A 12,222-nucleotide genomic window follows, 5' to 3' on the forward strand; every position below is an offset into this window, starting at 1 on the left:
ATCACTTACTCGAGTTCTAGCGCACATACATCGAAAACCTTAGATAATCGCTTGCATAGCTTGTAAGTATACCATGATAAAACATTATTTAAGTACGTGTCCCTCGCCCCGAAAACAGTTTAAAAATAGTGAAAACAGTGAAAATAGGGGCTGTGAGACTCACCTGTGGTTCTTGTTAAGGGATTAATCGAGATTCGGGTTTTCTTGGTGTTGGCCTCGGAATCGAAGGTCTAGAATACGATTAAATAACAAGAAGTATATATATTAAGATCAAGAAATAGGAGAATATAAGGGTTGGAAAGTAGATCTCAAGGTTATATTCTCGGCTTACCTAGTAACAGGATCGGAAATGAAAACAACGGATGCTTGGGAGATGATTAGTGCAAGTTTGCAGTTCTTGAAGTGTGTTTGGGTGATAACTTAGGTTACATATTTATAGGCAAACTCAAGGGAACACAATCCCTTGCTTTAGGGGATTGTAATCTTTTCATATCTAGGTGTAATGATGATAAAGTATGGAAATTATTATTATTTATTTAAAAGTGGAGTAGTGGATAAAAGATTTTGATTTGATTTGGTCAGGACATGCAGGTCTGGGGTTGGTGAGAATAGGGTGGCTGACAGTTGACTTTTCATGTTACAGTGTGCTTTTTCAGGTACTTTTGTTAGTGTACAGTAAAAAGTGGAAAATCTCTGAAACACGCTACTGTTTCCTTTTGGGCGGGAGTAATCTCCTTACGTCTGGAGAATAGACTAAGTGTTCTGTGTGTATCACTTTGTGCGCATAGCTTTCTGCGTGAAGGACATTTCTTTGCTGCGGGTAGGTGCGTAACCTTCTCGTAGTTAGGGACATTGAGTTTCATTTGTAGATTCTCCAGGTGGTCTTGGTATTTCAACATAGTGATCAGTTATGTTGAAGTCAATTCCATCTTGGAGCTTCAGACAAACTAGCTCTCAATGTTCCCGCCATGCGGGGAGGTTAGTCCCCTTCCGCACGCGCATAAACGATTTAGGGTGCACCCGCCTTAGCATCATGCGTGACGGTCAACCCATTAGACAACATATCGTTAAGGTACATGAAAACATAAAGCCAAAACACTCGCGCATGGCGCATATAACATATGCCCACGCAGGTTCTTAACATGGTGCGCTCGCGCAGGGCGCACATAACAAATGCACGCGCTGACTCTAATATGGCGCGCTCGCGCAGGGCGCACATAACAAATGCACGCGCTGACTCTAATATGGCGCGCTCGCGCAGGGCGCACATAACAAATGCACGCGCTGACTCTAATATGGCGCGCTCGCGCAGGGCGCACATAACAAATGCACGCGCTGACTCTAATATGGCGCGCTCGCGCAGGGCGCATATAACATAATTACCTAATATTTAGGTTGATTACTTGGTTTAAGGGATTGGGAATTTACCGGGTGTCACATTCTCCCCCTGTTAAGCGAATTTCGTCCCGAAATTTAGGAGACGTTGCTGGCAGAAGCCATGCTCTGAAAGAGGTGTGGGTATTTCATGCGCATCTGGTCTTCTCTTTCCCAAGTGAATTCAGGCCCACGCCTCGAGTTCCATTGAACCTTTACTAACTTGATTCTGCTTCTGCGTAACTTTTGTTCTTTCCTATCGGTTACGGCTATAGGTTCTTCTACGAAGTGCAGCTGTTTGTCGATGTGAATCTCTTCCAACGGCAAAATCAACGTTTCGTCAGATAAGCACTTTCTGAGGTTGGACACATGAAACGTATCATGAACTCCACTGAGTTCGGCGGGTAAACGGAGTTTATAAGCAACCGGACCGATCCTTTCCAGGATCTCAAATGGTCCGAAGAAGCGCGGATTCAACTTTCCTCGCTTGCCGAAACGGGGGACTCCTTTCCATGGAGAGACTTTCAAAAGTACTTTATCCCCTACTTGAAATTCCAATGGTTTCCTTCGCACATCTGCGTAGCTCTTCTGTCTGTCGCGCGCTGTCTTAAGGCGATCCCGTATCTGAAAAATCTTGTCTGTTGTTTCTTGGATCAATTCTGGACCAGTCATTTGCTTGTCACCCACTTCAGCCCAGCACAGTGGGGATCTACACTTGCGCCCATACAAAGCTTCAAACGGCGCAGCCTTGAGGCTTGTGTGATAACTGTTGTTGTAAGAAAATTCAACCAATGGGAGATGAGTATCCCAGCTACCTCCGAAATCGATTGCGCACGCGCGCAGCATATCTTCCAACGTCTGGATTGTTCGCTCGCTTTGCCCATCCGTTTGAGGATGATATGCCGTACTCATGTCAAGACGAGTACCTAGAGCTCCTTGTAACGATTTCCAAAACCTTGATGTGAACCGACTATCTCTATCAGAAATGATGGACACTGGAACTCCATGTTTTGAAACTACTTCTCGAATATACAATCGGGCTAACTTTTCCATCTTATCGGTTTCCTTGATCGGCAGGAAGTGCGCTGACTTAGTTAGCCGATCCACAATAACCCAGATCGTGTCGTAACCCCCAGGTGTCCTTGGCAGTTTGGTGATGAAGTCCATAGAGATTTGTTCCCACTTCCACATGGGAATTTCTGGCTGTTGAAGCAACCCTGATGGTTTCTGGTATTCAGCCTTCACCTTCGAACACGTCAGGCATTTACTGACATACGTCGCGATGGCGCCTTTAAGATTGGGCCACCAATACAGCGTTTTAACATCTTGGTACATCTTGTCTGCGCCAGGATGTACGGAATACCGCGTCTTATGAGCTTCGTTTAGTACTTGCTCGCGCAATCCTCCCTTGAGAGGGACCCATATGCGGTTAGCGAAATATAGATTGCCGTTCTCTTTAAGTTCCAAACTCTTAATCATACCCCCAAGGGATTCGTTTTTAACAAACTCTGGTTTCAAGGCTTCTTGCTGAGCGTCTCGGATGCGGGTAGAGAGATCTGCGTGAATGGTCAATCTTAGAGCCTTGACTCGTAGCGTTTTTATTCGCTCCTTCCTACTTAGCGCGTCTGCTACCACATTCGCCTTTCCAGGGTGGTACTTGATTTCACAATCATAATCATTCAACAACTCCACCCATCTTCGTTGCCTCATGTTTAAATCCTTTTGATCAAATATATGTTGAAGGCTCTTGTGATCCGTAAAGATTATACACTTTGTACCATAGAGGTAATGGCGCCAAATCTTTAGCGCGAAGACAACCGCTCCAAGTTCCAGATCATGAGTTGTGTAGTTCTTTTCATTGGTCTTGAGTTGGCGTGAGGCATACGCTATGACTTTGTCTCGCTGCATAAGGACACATCCAAGTCCCTGATGTGAAGCGTCGCAGTAAACAACGATGTCATCCGTCCCCTCGGGCAAAGACAAAATTGGCGCACTACATAACTTCTGTTTTAACGTTTGAAATGCTGTTTCCTGACTTTCGCCCCAAACAAACTTCTTGTCTTTCTGAGTTAGCGCGGTCAGAGGTAGAGCTATCTTGGAGAAGTTCTCAATGAAGCGTCGATAGTAGCCAGCTAGTCCTAGGAATTGCCTCACCTCAGTTGGGGTTTTTGGCGCTTCCCAGTTTTTGATGGCCTCGACTTTGGAAGGATCAACGTGTATTCCTTTCTCGTTTACAACGTGACCGAGAAAATGAACTTCTCTAAGCCAGAACTCGCACTTGGAAAACTTTGCATACAACTTTTCTTTCCTCAACAATTCCAAAATCAATCTCAGGTGTTGCTCATGCTCGGCCTTGGTCCGAGAGTAAATCAGAATATCATCTATAAACACAATCACAAACTTGTCCAAGTATGGTTTGCACACGCGGTTCATCAGATCCATGAATACAGCCGGCGCATTAGTTAGCCCGAAAGGCATCACTAAGAACTCATAATGGCCGTATCTAGTTCGGAAGGCTGTTTTCGGCACATCTTCCTCATGGACCCTAAGTTGGTGATATCCTGACCGTAGATCTATCTTCGAATAATAACTGGATCCCTGCAACTGGTCAAATAAGTCGTCAATCCTCGGTAAGGGGTACCGATTTTTGACTGTCAGCTTGTTCAGTTCCCTGTAGTCAATACACATTCTGAACGAACCATCCTTCTTCTTAACAAACAGTACTGGAGCTCCCCAAGGTGAAAAGCTTGGGCGTATGAAACCCTTATCCAATAGTTCCTGTAACTGATTGGATAGCTCTTGCATCTCAGATGGAGCTAGTCGATAAGGCGCTCGAGCTACTGGCGCAGCTCCTGGGACCAAATCAATACGAAACTCGACTTGTCGCGGCGGCGGTAATCCGGGCAAATCTTCAGGAAAAACTTCTGGAAATTCGCGCACTACTGGTAAGTCTTCAATTCTTCGCTCATCTCCTTTCTTCTCTACTACATGCGCCAGGAAGGCGTAGCACCCTTTCCTTAGGCACTTACGCGCCTTTAGGCACGAAATCAGTTTCGTCGCAACTCCCCTTCTTTCCCCTTGAATTACCAAGGCTTCTCCGTTCAACAGTGGGATCCGAACCTGCTTCTCGTGGCAAATAACTTCCGCGCGGTTCTCGACTAACCAATCCATACCTACCACAATGTCAAAACTTCCCAAGTCTATTGGTAACAAGTTAATATTGAACCCGTGACCTCCCATGACTATTACACATTGTTCAGTTCTTTCGTTCGCGCATAACTGCCTACCATTGGCTAGTTCTATAGTATAAGGCGTGTCTAGCCTACTGGTTGCTAGGCCTAGGGAGTCTTTAAACTCAGCGGATATAAAACTTAGGTCAGCGCCAGTATCAAATAAGACAGATGCAAAATGTCCGTTAAGCAAAAACGTACCGGTTACCACATTCGGCTCTTCTTTAGCTTCGCCTGCGCCGATCACAAAAGCTCTCCCGCGAGCTTGGTTTCCCTTTTGCGGGCAATCCCGACTAAAATGCCCTGGCTTTCCGCATGCGTAGCAGTTGTCGCTCGCTCCAGCTTCTCTGACACGGCAATTCATCGTCTTGTGCCCTGGTCTGCCACATTTGGCACATTCGATTCTTGCGCATTCACCCTCGTGGTGATACTTGCATTTGCTGCACCATGGGCGAGGCCCGCTGTATCCTTTTCGTGGTGGCTCCGCGGCCTGAATCGCGTAAGTCCTTGCGCTCTCCTGCTTCTTGAACGGTGGTTGCTTGGAGTCAGACCCTCGGTGGTGAGAGTTTCATTTCCTCTTGGGATCAGAGGTTCGCTGCTCGATTCCGCGCGTAGTTAACATACCCGCACGGACCGTATCCCTTGTAAGGGTGATGGCCCGCGCTACCCGCCTCATCAAAGGTTGGAGGCGCTGCGGCGTTGAGCGGAACCCTAACAACAGGAGGTAACCCAAAAATATACCTCTCGATCTTCTTTTCCTCCGTGTTTGCCATGTCTGGCACCAACTGGCAAAGCTCGTTGAACCGGTTGTTGTAGGCGTCGATATCCGTTCCCACCATGGTGTGGTTCCAGAATTCCTGCTGCAGACTCTGGATTTCTGCGCGAGAGCAGAACTTTCTCATCATCATTTCCTTTAGTTCCTCCCAGGTCTTGTGAAGAGCAACTTCTCGCCCCAAGGTTTTCACTTGAAGCTTCCACCAAGACGAAGCTGCTTCTTGGAACATGCAGGTCGCGTAAAGGACCTTCTGGTTCTCACTACATCCACTAATGGAGAGAACTGTCTCCATCTTGTCAATCCAGTTGTAGAGCCCAATGGCCCCTTCGGTACCCTTGAATAGCCAAGGCTTACAGGCCATGAATGTCTTGTAGGAGCATCCTTTGTCCAAGGCTCCTGATTCGGGTTCTGGGGTCTCATTCTGACGACCCTGACTTGATTCGGCCTTGCTGGCCTCATGTGTTGCGATTGCTTGCGCGATTATTTCCGCGAGTTCCTCGGGTGTCATGGTAATTCCTTTGGCTTTAGTTGGAGGCATTCTCGCTTTAAAAGAGAATGAAAATATATTAATCTTAGCGCATTTACTCTGAGCACATAATGTTTTTCTTTATTTACTACACTGTGTGACCCGTGTTCCTAAGTGTGTGTATAGTTTCTTTTGAAAATATTTTCTTTGAAAAATATTTCATGCGATTCCCCAACGGTTATAGTCTAGGTTAAAACTTCTTTTCCTAGTTCGCTATAACCAGTGCTCTGATACCAATCTGTCACACCCGGCCCTGAGCGGCGGAAACAGCCGGGCGCGCGCGAGTGGGGATTGATAATTAAGCACGGGCCATTGCAAACATTCAAAGTAAGATTTTCATTACGCATGAAAAGTTTAATACAAATACATTACATTGTTTAAAAATCACATAAAAACATCCAAGTATAAAAACTGTTGAAGATTTCCACGCCATATCCCTTTGTAAGGCGGGAACAACCACGCGCATCGAATGGATAGAACTAAAATCTTCCAAAAAGCTAGTTTTAGATGTTCAGCGTGAGGTGCTCTAAGTGTGACTCCATGCGCTACCTAATTATCTCCTGAAAGACACGTAAAAACATTTGAATCAGTATAAACTGAGTGAGTTCACAAGTTTTAGTAACTTGATAAATCATATCGCGTCATAAACATAATAGCATCATTGAAACACATGCTTAGTAAAACAGTTCTAAAAACATAATCTGATAAAAAAAATCGTTCCGCGGTTTACGCGCGAACATTTCTGGGAACTGTGCTCGTCTGCGTAAGTGGCGCTGCCACTACAAGCGAAACAAGTAATACCGTCCCGCGAGTTACGCGCGAACGTTTCTGGAAAACGTGCTCGTCCATGCAAAGTGGCGCTGCCACTACGAGCTAAATAATGTAATGCCGTCCCGCGGGTTACGCGTGGACATTTCTGAAAAACCGTACTCGTCTATGCAAAGAGGCGCTGCCCCTACGAGCTAATCAATAATTCCGTCCCGCGGGTTACGCGCAGACGTTGTGCCGGAAAACAAGGCGCTCGTCCATGCAAAGAGGCGCGACCCCTACGAGCGGGCTCAAACCCATAGTACTGCCCCATGACCATACTAGGCACTCGTCCATGCAAAGAGGTGCGACCCCTACGAGCGGGTGGATCAAACCAGCAGTCCCTACCCTTAGAGTTCCAATGGTAAAGTGATCACTTACTCGAGTTCTAGCGCACATACATCGAAAACCTTAGATAACCGTTTGCATTGCTCATCATGAAACATAACTTAAACACATAATCGCTTGCATAGCTTGTAAGTATACCATGATAAAACATTATTTAAGTACGTGTCCCTCGCCCCGAAAACAGTTTAAAAATAGTGAAAACAGTGAAAATAGGGGCTGTGAGACTCACCTGTGGTTCTTGTTAAGGGATTAATCGAGATTCGGGTTTTCTTGGTGTTGGCCTCGGAATCGAAGGTCTAGAATTCGATTAAATAACAAGAAGTATATATATTAAGATCAAGAAATAGGAGAATATAAGGGTTGGAAAGTAGATCTCAAGGTTATATTCTCGGCTTACCTAGTAACAGGATCGGAAATGAAAACAACGGATGCTTGGGAGATGATTAGTGCAAGTTTGCAGTTCTTGAAGTGTGTTTGGGTGATAACTTAGGTTACATATTTATAGGCAAACTCAAGGGAACACAATCCCTTGCTTTAGGGGATTGTAATCTTTTCATATCTAGGTGTAATGATGATAAAGTATGGAAATTATTATTATTTATTTAAAAGTGAAGTAGTGGATAAAAGATTTTGATTTGATTTGGTCAGGACATGCAGGTCTGGGGTTGGTGAGAATAGGGTGGCTGACAGTTGACTTTTCATGTTACAGTGTGCTTTTTCAGGTACTTTTGTTAGTGTACAGTAAAAAGTGGAAAATCTCTGAAACACGCTACTGTTTCCTTTTGGGCGGGAGTAATCTCCTTACGTCTGGAGAATAGACTAAGTGTTCTGTGCGTATCACTTTGTGCGCATAGCTTTCTGCGTGAAGGACATTTCTTTGCTGCGGGTAGGTGCGTAACCTTCTCGTAGTTAGGGACATTGAGTTTCATTTGTAGATTCTCCAGGTGGTCTTGGTATTTCAACATAGTGATCAGTTATGTTGAAGTCAATTCCATCTTGGAGCTTCAGACAAACTAGCTCTCAATGTTCCCGCCATGCGGGGAGGTTAGTCCCCTTCCGCACGCGCATAAACGATTTAGGGTGCACCCGCCTTAGCATCATGCGTGACGGTCAACCCATTAGACAACATATCGTTAAGGTACATGAAAACATAAAGCCAAAACACTCGCGCATGGCGCATATAACATATGCCCACGCAGGTTCTTAACATGGTGCGCTCGCGCAGGGCGCACATAACAAATGCACGCGCTGACTCTAATATGGCGCGCTCGCGCAGGGCGCACATAACAAATGCACGCGCTGACTCTAATATGGCGCGCTCGCGCAGGGCGCATATAACATAATTACCTAATATTTAGGTTGATTACTTGGTTTAAGGGATTGGGAATTTACCGGGTGTCACAATCCGGTTCGGGTCGGGTCAAACAATAAAAACGTACTATATTCAATCAATCAACGCAAATACCAATTCAATAATTTAAATTTAAATTCAATCATTCAAATTACCACCGTTCTTACACAAATAATATGAATAGTTGGACTCAAATCTAAATGACGAATTGATATAACTCACCAAAACGTAAACACACAATAACTAATATTGAATAACTCTCAATATTATATAGAGGAAATAAATTCTAAAACCCCTATTTCACGTAACTCGTGTTTCTTTAGATAAATCCTAACTCGGTTGCATCTCGTGTGTGTTTCTAATGTCTAACCATAACTCAGCTTATATATATTAACCTAACTTGCTAGCCAAGGCATTACCAAATATAATAAAACTTTAATTGTAACCTCATAAACCCATTACATATTAATGAATCTCACGGGCCCAATAGGTCTGACCTGGTCATCTACACGTGACATGCCTATTAAGATGGTTACATCCGACAAAATCTGGGCTTATTTTTTGTACCGGGCTTTATTTTTTAACATTTCGTGGCTGGCCCGGACTCAAATAATATGGATGGGCCAGACTCAAATAACATGGATGGGTCGAACTCAAATAACATGATTGGGCCAGACTTAATAAATATAATTTTTTTAGAATTTTTCCGGTAAAAATATACTATTAAAGGAAAAAGATGATGGGGCCGCGTCCCAGCTTGGCCCAAGAAAAGAACCGCCCCTGCGTATCAAGCTATATCAAGATCCCCAAAACAGAAAAGTCTTGTATCAAAGGCAAATCAAGCCACTTACATATAGTTTTCCATACTCTAATCGCTACCCCACATGCACCAAACACATGATATGAAGTCTCCTCTGAGTTAAGGCAAAAAGGACAAAGAACCGACGGAACATCTATACCCTTATTCACTAAATTGGTTTGTAAAGGCATCCTATTATGATAAATGCGTCAACCCAAAATGTTTACTTTTATGTCATCCTGTAACATCCTAAAAATTTTAATGATGAATAAAGGAAGTTATGTTTAGTGATTTCGCGTAATTAATTAATATCGGGTAGGGAGCGGGTCTTGGACGTGGATTAATTGAGATGGGTTAAATGAGAATGGGATTTCAGGGATATAAATACCCACAAAATCCCAAAATATCTTCATTTTCACCAAACTCCCTAACACCCCAAAACACACACACACACACACACCACACGCATACCGCCGCCGGCCGGCCGAGCCAAGGGAAGAGTCGGGCAGGTCCGAGAGAGAGCGATTAGTGTACTAGCAAGTAAACGAGATCCAAACAAGCCCAAAAAGGTATGATTCTTGATCCTTGAAGTTTAAAGATCCAAGCTTTTTAGTGTATAAGCGACCGAAAATGGTCGGGAAGCGTAGTGGGTGATATTGAACCATAGCAAGGGTGTTAAAATCGCTCAAAATGCTGGAAAGAAACCGAACAGCGGCTGTCTGGGCAACTTCGCCTGCATCTGGGCAACTTCGCCTTCAAAGCGATGAACTTCGCCTGCAGGCTAAGTTCGCCTGATGAACTTCGCCTGCAAGCTAAGTTCGCCTGATGACAACTTCGCCTAAAGCCAAGTTCGCCTGATGACAACTTCGCCTAAAGCTAAGTTCGCCTAAGGTTTAACTTCGCATAAAGCTAAGTTCGCCTAAGGTTTAACTTCGCCTAAAGCTAAGTTCGCCTAAGGTTTAACTTCGCCTAAAGCCAAGTTCGATTAGGAAGTAAACTAAAAACCTAATGAAAAATGTGTTAAGACAGTTAATGGAAATAAAATTTTTTCCAAGCTGACCTGGCAGCTCGACCCCAGCCAGGGGCTCTGCCCTTTGGACCCTGCTAGGGGCTGCCGCCCCTAGACCCCGCTGCCAGGGGCTCTGCCCCCGGACCCCCGTTCGTTGTGGGTCATATAAAGATAGAAATACATTATGAGAAGTGATAGTTAATTGATACGTATACTTGTTATACAGTCAGCCGTGCACAACTGAAGAAAGGAATTACGATTAACGGTGAACGTAACCGTGTTCAGGTGAGTTTCTAGCCCCATTCCTTGTTATGTTTTCGGGGCTGTGTGCATACTTGATGTGTTGTTAATACATTTATCCTAAGTGATAAGTGTATGCCCTATGTGATATATGTGATATGTATGAATGATTGTTTGATGGTACGTGAACGATCTTCGGATATTGCACGTACTGTCAGGTTGTAACGTTATAAATAAGGTAAGTATAATATGAATGCTTATGCGTATGAACGTGAGAGAGATAATAAAAGAAGGAAATAATGATGTATGGTTGTATGGTTACGAAAAGGGTACCGAGCCCTAATAATACTCGAGGTATGATGTATGGTTGTATGGTTACGAAAAGGGTACCGAGCCCTAAAAATACTCGGGGTATAATGTATGGTAACGAAGAGGGAATCGAACCCTGCTAATATTCGAAAACTAGGGACCAGACCCTTATAATATATGTGATGTTAGGGACCAGACCCTTATAATATCTGTGATGTTAGGGAATCGAACCCTTCTAATATTCGAAACTAGGGACCAGACCCTTATAATATCTGTGATGGTAGGGACCAGACCCTTATAATATCTGTGATGTTAGGGAATCGAACCCTTCTAATATTCGAAAACTATGGACCAGACCCTTATAATATCTGTGAGGTTATAGGGCGAAAGGCTCTTTAAAACGTATGATTACGTATGTAAAGAAAGTATGAAGGTAAAAATGAAAGTAAAAGCACTTAAGTGTGTATGAAAGAAAGTTAGGAGGTTAAGTATGAAATGTAAAGAATGTATTGTATGATTATGTGATTAACTAGAACTCACTCAGCGTAGCTGACTTTTAGTATGCACGCAGGTGAGTAGGATGAGACAGCTGGCTTGAGCGGGGACACATGGCAGAAGAATGAGAGCCTGGCATTTGAAGACTTATGATGTTTTAATTTTAATGCTTTAATGTTGAAAGACAATGGATGTTTTGAGACAAGTTATGAATTATGTAATGTTTTATGAAAGTTTTATATTCCGCGTAAATGTTTTAATTAACTCTGATATTTAGAACTGTGTTTATGAGTAAATCCAACACGAAAGTAGGGCTACCGGTAACGGGGCCTTACACATCCAATCTATTCCGCCACGTTACAGAGCCCCAATCAGGTAATGCCATAGTATCAATATGCTTCCTAATTGTTTTGATTGAAAACTTATTATCTACATCAAAATCACAAACAAAGAATCCAGATGATTTATGAACTCGATCTAATAAATCTCCGCCAATAAAGACCAAATTGCTCCTTTCTCAAAACTCCCTTAATCGGTCTCCGCCAAGACCAACAAAAACGTATAATTAACCAAAAGGTAATTGCAAAATACAACCAAAAAGGTTAGTAAATTAGGTTCTTCATTATAAAACGTGCAATTAGAAAATTAAGTTCAATATTGTTCTTTGACAATTGACTTTTAATTAATTAATCATAATCATGCATGATTAGCGGTTAATTATCGTATGCACTGATTTTGTAATATGAACAAAATAAACGAAAGCTTCGCTAAGATATCCGCTACCAGCTCAATGTTTAATAATAATAATAATAATTGAAAGCTGCAACCGATAATATAATTCGATCTCATTTGATTTTGTGCATCATTAAAGATATTATTACCACTAAGTTCCCACTAAATTAAACAAACCATTTAGTTTTTGTTAATACAAAGAGCATTCTATTATTCTCACAAGAAAT

The sequence above is a fragment of the Bidens hawaiensis genome, unplaced genomic scaffold (genome assembly GCF_021521415.1).
Source record: "Bidens hawaiensis isolate Kalapana, Puna unplaced genomic scaffold, B.hawaiensis_p1.1 tig00004101_1, whole genome shotgun sequence".
Lineage (NCBI taxonomy): Eukaryota > Viridiplantae > Streptophyta > Magnoliopsida > Asterales > Asteraceae > Bidens > Bidens hawaiensis.